The following is a 9,820-nucleotide window of genomic DNA, read 5'->3' as shown; positions in this document are numbered from 1 at the left end:
TGGTGCAAGGAAAAGGATTGTTCATATCTGCATTCTGGTGACGATCCACAATATGAAGTCTCTATGATGAAACATTAGAGTCACTTCTGACAATATATTTTCTTAGGACCTTAAAAGGAGAGGTCTGAACTCTCAAAATAAACCCATAATAATTAAATTCTCCTTATTTTGCATATCTTAAATGCCTATACACTGTTATATGTTCCAGAACCAAATACTCTTCTGTCCTACTGGGAAGTTCAGGTAAAAAAGAAATGGGTCTACTGTTTTGTGTGAAGTCTGGAAACAAATGTGTCCACCCTAGACTCTTGTCATTCTTTGTCAAGCTACCCAGTAGAAGAACATCCTGCCTCAAATCCCACTCCATTATTTCCTCTGACACCTATTGTTTCTTCTCCTTTTGGGTATGCTGAACAGTAGCAATGAGAGAATATACGCTTTGAGGAGTTATGGTGAGGAGCTGATTGCTCAGACCAGTATTGGAGTTCCAGAAGTGGTATTGGCTTAAGGGTTTCTTTTTCTCTTTTGACATAGTGGCCTGAGAGTGCAAAATAGCCTGTTTTAGAAGTGTCTTCCTTTTCACTTTGTTTTTCTTTCTGACAATACAGCACACACAAACTCAATGTAGTTGTATAAAGAGCTGGTGCGTGAAAGACTCACACTGTCTTCAGACATTGTATTCCACTGTTGTATGTCCTAGCCAGAGAACTATGGTCTCAGCCCTGTGGTTTGGGTGAGTCACGCTCAACCCAGCACCTGGCAAGAGGAGAAAGGCAGTTTTCATTTACTTTTCCCAGTTTAGCTCTTCTCAGGGCATTCTTACTGCTGGGTTACCTGTGGTCTCATGGAGGCTGCCTATCTCTTGCATTGACCTTTGCCTCCTAGGCAGGGTTCCCTAGCTTTATTGATGCTTTGATGTCAAAGAAGATTGAAAGATGCCCAGTTTCTCCAAAAAAGGAGCCATTTCTGTGTGAGCTTTCTGGTTTATACAAGGGGAATAATGTTCTTACTCTTTAAGGTGTGAAGAGAAAAGTGTTGTAGTTCCTAATGCTTTCAGGTTCGTAGGCAGAAGCTCTGGGCCATCAGGGCTTGCCCTGTTGAGGCTCTGGTGTCTTGGAGGGTTGCAGGAAATCTGGCTCCCATGGGACCACACTCTTCAGAGGCAATGCAAGAGCATGGCACCAGCAAGTACTTTCCTTCCTTGGCCTGGGGAGGCTGAGAGACCATGGCTTTTATAAAATCTCTTATTGAAATGACAATGACAACCTTGCTGCTTCTTGGGCAGCAGAGTCCAGGCTACCATTTGTCTCTTGCTATCCAAGCAGAGGCTGGTACAAACCAAACTAAGAATTCGTGTCCACTGGAATTCAGATTGCAGTTCAGAAGTGACTATTTCATAGAATCATAGAACAGTTAAGGTTGGAAGGGCCCTTAAAGATCATCTGGTTCCAACCTCCCTGCCATGAGCAGGGACACCTCACACAAGACCAGGCTGCACAAAGCCTCATCCAACCTGGCCTTAAACACCTCCAGGGAGGGGGGCATCAACAGCCTCCCCAGGCAACATATTCCAGCACCTTACTACCCTCATGGTGAAGAACTTATTCCTGATGTCTAACCTAAATCTCCCCTCTTTAAGTTTAAAACCATTACCCCTTGCCCTACCCTCTCTGGTGAAAAGCCCCTCCCCAGCTTTCCTGTAGGCCCCTTCAGATACTGGAAGGCTGCTATAAGGTCTCCCCAGAGATTTCTCTTCTTCAGGCTGAATAGCCCCAACTCCCTCAGCCTGTCTTCATAGCAGAGGTGCTCCAGCCCTTTGATCATTTTTGTGGCCCTCCCTGGACCCTCTCCAACAGCTCCATGTCTTTCCTGTGCTAAGGGCTCCAGAGCTGTACACAGAATTCCAGGTGGGGTCTCACCAGAGCAGAGCAGAGGGGCAGAATCCCCTCCCTGGCCCTGCTGGCCACACTTCTTTTGATGCAGCCCAGGATGTGTTTGGCTCTCTGGGCTCCAGTGCACACTGGTAGCTCATGTGGAGCTTCTTATCTACTACCATTGCTAAGTCCTTCTCCTCAGGACTGCTCTCCAGCCATTTTCCCCCCAGCCTGGGGTTGCCCCAACCCAGGTGCAGGACCTCACACTTGGCCTTGTTGACCTTAATGAGGTTGGCATTGGCCCACCTCTCCAGCCTGTCAAGGTCCCTCTGGATGGCATCCCTTCCCTCTTGGGTGTCAGCTACACACACAGCTTGGTATCGTTAGCAAACCTGCTGAGGATACACTCAGTCCCACTGTCCACATCTCCAACAAAGATGTTAAACAGCACTGGTCCAAATTCTGGCCCCTGAGGAACACCACTCATCACCTGCCTCCATTTGGATACTGAACAATTGACCACAACTTTCTGGGTGTGACGATCCAGCCAATTACTTATCCACTGAGTGGTCTACCTGTCAAATCCATGTCTTGTCAGTTTGGAGACCAGCTTGAAAAGCTCCAGAATAATTATTTCACCTAGAGTTGGAATTTTTTCTCCAGGCTCAACTTACAGTTTATAAATATGTGAGATAGGAGATTGGTAATTCAGTTTATAGCTTGTATGAACCCTGAAGCTTATGTCAATGCTGTTATCTAGTACAGAAATGCAAACATGCTCTTTGATGTGTTATTCTCAGTGACTTGGGAGGATAAAGACAGAATACTCTATGGGCATTTGTAAAAAAATTCAGAAACTGCAAGTCTACTAGGACCTAATAACATGTTTTCATTTATTTATTTTCCTCTTCTGCAGTATTCTTGATTGCAGTAACTTAAAATCAAGAGAAACAGTGCATCTGTTCAGGTTTCTGCAGAAGGAGAGCTCAAACCAGTTTCTCTGCTCTGCTGAACCCCCTTTTTTTCAGTACGGCAAACATTTGTGATATTCTAGCGGAGGGGAAATTTGGTGCCACATGTCCATGATTTATTCTGCTAGATGGATTTTCTTGCTATAGGAGCACCTCCTGCTGGCTCTGCTCTGCACTGCCCTTGGATTGCACGTTTTCTGGGCTTGGAAATAAAAAAGGAACACAAGCAAGCTTTTTGGAGATAAAGGAAAATGATCAGCACGGGACCAGCTCTGCTGCTGTGAGCAGTGATAGGGATGGCTCTGGTGACTGACACTACCCCATCTGCAATAGATACATATTTACATAGTCCCTGATGGAGTATTAGTACTCCACTAACTCAGTTCAAGAGGGTCTTAACACATTTGCTGTTTCCACATTTCCACGGTGACCCAGCTGAAGTCCACAGAATAGCCAGCAGTAAAACTCGGTGATAGGGGGCTGTGAAGTAGCAAGACAACACTGTGCTTTCCCCTGGGCACCTGTCCCTGTTAGCTTCAGCTGGTCCATGAAGAATAATTCAGAATGTTTTTCCACAAAAATGCCATTTTGATTTAAAAAATAGAACATCCAGTGAGTTTTTAACCATGTCAGTGAATTCTATTTGAAACATACAAGCAAGATATTAATAGGTCCTTTTATGGTTACTGCCACAACAAGCAGATTCAGTAGTTGGTTTCCAAGCAATTTTTTCTTGCAAGATTTTTTTTTCCTTGTTTTAGGAAGCAGTTAAAAAGTAATTAAAAAAAAAATAAAATAAGCCAAACTACAAATGATAAGTTAAAGGTAAGCAAAATAAGCTATCCTGACTAGAGTGTTCTGTTTTTCTTTTTTTCCTTGGAAAACTAAAGCAATTGAAAATTCTTTCTGTCATTTAGATGCACAGCAAAAGTAAGTTTGAAATATCAACATTTCCCCTGGAATGAGAACACTGCCAGCTCTGGCATGTTCCCTTTGGTGATCAAAGCCCTTGGGATGGATGGAGATGACATAAAGAAAACCTGGTTTGTTCGTTTAAATGCAGTAGGTGGGGAGAATGAGAGAGCAGAGTGTTGTAGGGAGTAGGACTCAAACAGAAAATGAGCAGTAAAGATCTGTTCATAAACGCCTGTTACTAGCAGTGAGCATTAACACAGTAGCAGCACTTAAAGGCTTCTGTTATTTATTGTTATTCCAATAGCATACAAAGAGACCGTTCAGATAGACACCAGAAAATAAGCACAAGAAGACGCAGACCTTGTCTCTAAAGCAATAAAGCTTTTGTTTTACAAAGGGACGACCCACGGTTTATTGCAAAAACATCTTCTTCTTGATTGTCCTATTCTAATATTTCAACACACCCTAATGAAAACACAGCATGGCACTCCAATGCCATGCTATACCATGTTGTCATGTATTTTATGGCAGTTTGTGCTTTCCAGCATGTTTCTGCAGCCTCTTCCCTTGGTTTATTGTCACCTCTGGCCAGCCAGCTGCTCTGAGGGAGGGTGCCACAAAGGTGACTGACAGGGTTCAGGTGACAGCCTTTGCAAACGCATACACATCAGCCTAAACAACTGCTCAGCCTGGAGAGTGGCCACAGTCCTACACCCTGAGTGGTACACATTTTACAGAAAGAAAAGCTAGGAAATAATTTGGAAATATTGTAGAAAATGGTTTAAATGGTCTTTTCATCTCTTTGGGTTGGAAAGGCAGAAGAAAATTATGACTAATATATTTTTAAGAATTAGAAAAAAATTACCTAACCCCACATACCTGGAATATCAGAACATTGCCATTTAAGGCTGTTATTTCAAAAGAGCTTATGGAAGTGTGGCACCCCGAACTGCTCCTATCCCCCCTGAAATGCATATTAATTTGCTATCACCTTCCACATGAGGGATCAAAACTCTTCAGCTGTCACTGGCTTTCCCTGGGAGTTTGGTGACTGTTAAAAAAATCCCAGCTCAAACGTCCTAGCTGTCACTCTCCTTTCAGGGGGAATTGAGTGCCTATTGTGAAAATTCCAGGCTGAATAGTCTGATAACTCCTGGCTTTCGGGGTGAGAAGCAAGCACTGTGCATCCTACCCGAAAGCCAGTGGGAATCTCTCTTTTCAAGTGCAGAGGGCTTTGACATTTTCCCTTGGTTACATCCCCCAAGCTGGATGAAGTAAGACCTATCTGAAGCTTGTGATGGCTTTCTAGGGGAAACTACGTCTGGGCAAGAGAAAGCAGTATTTGATCTGGCTGTAGCGATCCATTTCGATTCAGTAGTTACTGTTCCAAAGGTGCCCAAAAAATTGGCACTGGCAAAAAGTAGGTCTCCTGAGCTGGACTAAGGGGTGAAGATAGCTGGGGCAGTCACAAACATGTATGGCGATATATTCCCAGCCCATTTTGGTACCACTGTCACACAGATGCCTTTCTCTTTATGAGACAAAAAGCCCTGCTGTGTGTTATTTTGTCCAAAATGACCACAACGAGGCCTGTATGAGTCAGCAGAGAGCACCCCCGCCCGCGGGCAGTGGGCAACAGTTGTCACTTGCAGAAATCCAGTGATGAGACTTACCGTGTGTTGGGGTATGCTTGCAGGGGTGTAGGTGGTGGTGCACACCCTGCCCCCTGCGCGCGTGCCTGCAGATGGGATGGACAGCAGCAACGGGAGGGACTGCTTGTGGAAGAAACAAATCATCTTTACTCTAACAGCTCCAGATCTGTGTTTTATTTAAAAGAAATAATACTGCTGTATCAAATAAACAAACCAGCCCTGCTTGCCAGTGCTCTCAGAGCGATGGTAATTACATAGATTTTTGGTTGGTCCTGTCATATTTACTCCACTAAGTTGATTAACCTATGTAATGAGCACAGGACTGTGACCAAGACTGACCCCACATCAAAGGCTGGTATTGCTGCTGTGTGCTGACCTGAATTTTAATTGTTCACTAGGTTTTGTAATTAAACCACAAATGTGCTAAAGAAGAGATTAGGCATTTTAGCTGGCAGTGTATGTATTTTCCCAGGTGTGCCAATTGTGTACCCTATAAAACGTCTGATGCCTGCCTCAATATGCAAGTGTCTAATGAAATGACACTTCACAGATACCTGGTCTCTTTTTTTTTTTTTTTCTTTCTATCTTAAAATGGGGAACAAATGTAATTTATATGCTAAAACTTTTCTATGTACTTTACTGTGCATCACCAAAGCTCTTGCATAAAGGTATATAAATAAATAACCAATGAATACATTAGGACTTCAAGTGCCTGTGAAGTTCCCACAGGCTTACACACTCAGTCCTCAGAGTCCAAAAAAGCTACTGCAGACAGATGTATTTCCCTTCTTCAGGATCATCAGTGTACATCTGTTGCTTCAGCCAGTGGCTATGCCAGACTCGAGAGAAAACACGTTGCTCCTTAAATGAAGACAACCATCAGAAATAATGAGAACATTTGGAAAGCTACACATGCCTCAGTTTTGTTTGAAAGACACTTCACTTTTGGAAGCTCTCACAACATAAAAGAGAGGAACTGAGCTGCCTTGTTCCACACGACCCCTCCTCTCTTATTTTGCTGGAGAAAAACATGTGTTTTTCCAGCATCTGCTGCCTTGTACCTCACACGAGCAGTCCAGTGTCTCATTGGCACAGATCCCTGCTTTGCTTTTGACCATGCAGAGGAGACAGAACTAGAATGAAGTGGGTTAATCCAGAGTTGGGTGGGTTGTGCTTGAAGGGAACTGGGAAGGAGAGCCATCTTTCATTCAGAACATGTTGTTTGAAACATATGGGAAGAATTAAGAGCTACATTTTCATCTTGATGAGCTGGGACTTGGGAGCATATCTTATGAGATTTATGCAAGACCGTGAATTTAGTCTGAAACTATTCTTCTTTGGTGTGCTTGTACTTCTTCCATCTTCGTGTGATTTAGTCCTCTTGTGATCTACCAGTGATGGGTGTTGTCAGGACTCAAAAATGTTTGGTGACTCTTTGAGTTTGATTGTGAGCAGGGAGAGTGGCTGCAGGAAGAGCAAAGCCCAGATTTCTTTCCTACAGGAAGACTGTTTTGCATAAAGAATAATGAGGGCAAGACGAGAAAATGTGTCAAGTTTGGGGATTATCAATGTCTGAGATACAGGCTATTTGTCTCACACCTTTGATAGCCAGAGTTCTAACATGGGCAATTTGTCTGCTGATACTTTGGGGAAAAAAAAATTTGTATGTGGTTCTTAATTTACTGGGATGGTGAGACAGTCCTAGACTTCTTTTTTTAATTAAAGAAAAAACCAAACCAGAACATCCTGCAGACTAAAGAACACCCACCTGGCACTGAACAGCGTCCTGTAGACACTGGTCTTAATGTAATATTCATAACATACTCTCCAGGGACAATCTCTGCTTCATTTTTCTTCCCTGTGTGCTGCTCAGGAATCCCAAAGGCATCTCTGGAAAGATTTTCCTTTCAGCAGGGAAATTGTTTATTCAGCCATGTAGTTGAGTTCACCAACTGGATGCTTTTTTAACTTTGCTGTGTGTTTCTGTATGCTTTCATCCACTCTGAGAGTCTCAACAGAGCATTGCTTGGGTTTGAACTTCTCTGCCTGTTTGCCAGTTCAGGTCACTCTCAGGCACAAGACTTTGCAACATATTTTGCCTGGTCTTGCTAGGAGGGTAATTTCTGCATGCTGGTGTTTGTAAGAGCTCTGATTTATGTCATACTGGCATCAGTGCACTGACATTTCTTTTACCATTAGTAGAAAAATATTTGCAATAGTTATTCATCCATTTAAGCATGTGACCAGCCTTGAAAAAACAGTGAGAACTCTTAAATGCTGACTTCTGGACGTTATGAAGGATGATACCTTCATGATCAGACCAGAACAGGCACAGGAGCCTTGCTGCCTTGCTCAGGAGCACCCTCCCCTTCACAGAACATGCTGCACCTGAAGCCTGCCGGGTCTGGCCTTCTCGGACATACTTGCAAGGACTGAGCATTAAGTCAAATGCCTGTTAGCTAAAGAAAATAATGTAGCCCTGCTGAAAATACTGATGTGGTGTATTGTGTAAGAGTGCCTGCATGCACTTAAAAGAGAAAAGACCTCCAACTTTTCCTCCTCTGTCTTAAGCTTGCAATGACAAAAGCCCATGCAGTGCATAATGATGCCTCCAAACAAAATTATATAAATGTGCTAAAAAACAGTATCTGCTTTCCAGAAATCTCAAGCTCTATGAAATAGGTTTTGACTCATAAATTGAGACAATAGGACTCAAATAATTTTAAATGGGGTAACCCAAGATTGAAATCCTGATAAGGAAGTCATAAACAATTACTGAAGTATCATTTTAAGGTAAATATCTTAATTTAAAATAAGTCTGCATACTTATTTGAAAGATGTAATTTCAAGAGAGAATAACCAGTTTGAAATTAATTTAATTTATTAACAATTAAAAATTATAACACAAGTGGAGGGAGGTTGGAGGTGAAATATTGAGTTTCCTTTGATAGGTAGAGTAATTATGAAGTATGCTTTTGAAGTTCAAGAAGAGAGCCTTAGGACACAACATTTTTTAAAGTAAAAATTGGCTTGCACTCTGTTCAAGTGATTTATTTTGCACTAAGAAATGGGTGTGAGACATGATGTGATTTAAAATGTCATCCCTTGATGGAACTGCTTGAGGGTGACATCAATTTTTTCTTTTTTTCTTTTTTTTTTTCTCTCCTTTTATTTAGATATTTGGCTGCCTGATTTCTAAAGTTTTCTATCTTAGGAAATCTACTGAAATTGTGTAGAATCTTTTTAAAAAAACAAATCACCAACATCCCCACCTCCCCTCAAATGAAACTTTCCCCTAAAGTCCAGGAAGCTAAAAGCTAGGCTCTGGAGGGAGCCACTGGGAAGGAATACATTTTTCAGCTGCATATATGTATGTCATCTGTGTTGTTTACCTGGTGGCCAACTTTGAGGACTTTGTATGTGCCACCAAACAAATACATGTAACACATGTTGTAGGAACATTGCTTGTCTTCAAAACCAGGTTGTCCCACACATCCCTGGACAAGAAGGACTGCTTCCTCTCTGTCCTCTCTATGTGCCTTTTTGCAGGAATGCTTCTAAAAGCTGGGGCTGGACTTGCCACCGCTTAGTTTTTCTTACAAGCAACACATTATGCGATACATGTGGTAGCTAGTCAAAAGGATGACTTTGGTGACATGGCTCTGGGGATGCCTCATAGCAGGGGGCCTTCAGGAAAGCTGGGGAGGGACTTTTTACTAGGGCATGTAGTGAAAGGACAAGGGGCAATGGATTAAAACTGGAAGAGTGAAGATTTAGGTTAGACATTAGGAGGAAATTCTTCACTATGAGAGTGATGAGGCATTGGAACAGGTTGCCCAGGGAAGTTGTGGAAGCCCCCTCCCTGAAGTGTTCAAGGGCAGGTTGAACAGGGCACTGAGCAACCTGCTCTAGTGGGAGGTGTCCCTGCCCATGTGGGGGGGTTTGATCTACATGATTTTTAAGGTCCCTTCCAACCCTAGCCATTCTAGGAGTCTATGATTCTATGTTTGCTTGTACTGGGCTTTACTGGCAGGAGGAGGGGAAGCTGGCTGTTGTGGTGATGGGCCCTGAGGACAGAGGTAGTGCTACAGACAAAAATACATCCTTGCTTACCTCTGCAGTTCTACCTCTTGTAAAGCTTTTGCTTAACCTCTGTGGCATTTTTTATATGCCTGGTGATTTTTATCATAGATCACACAACTTCTGCTCAAAGCCCTTGCTATTGGAGGTAAGGGATTTATGTGAGAATCTCATAGATTTAACATAATGGTGAATCTCATGATGTTTTGCCTACTGCTAGCTGAATAGATCTTGTGGGTCCTGGATGGCAGATGCATCTGGACATGCAGTAGCTCTGTTAAGCAGCTGTAGGGGAGATCCACTTGTGCTTGCTACCTGCAGAAATTCC

Source organism: Apus apus, chromosome 4, assembly GCF_020740795.1.
Source record: "Apus apus isolate bApuApu2 chromosome 4, bApuApu2.pri.cur, whole genome shotgun sequence".
Taxonomy (NCBI): Eukaryota; Metazoa; Chordata; class Aves; order Apodiformes; family Apodidae; genus Apus; species Apus apus.
Note: the sequence above shows the minus strand (reverse complement) of the source record.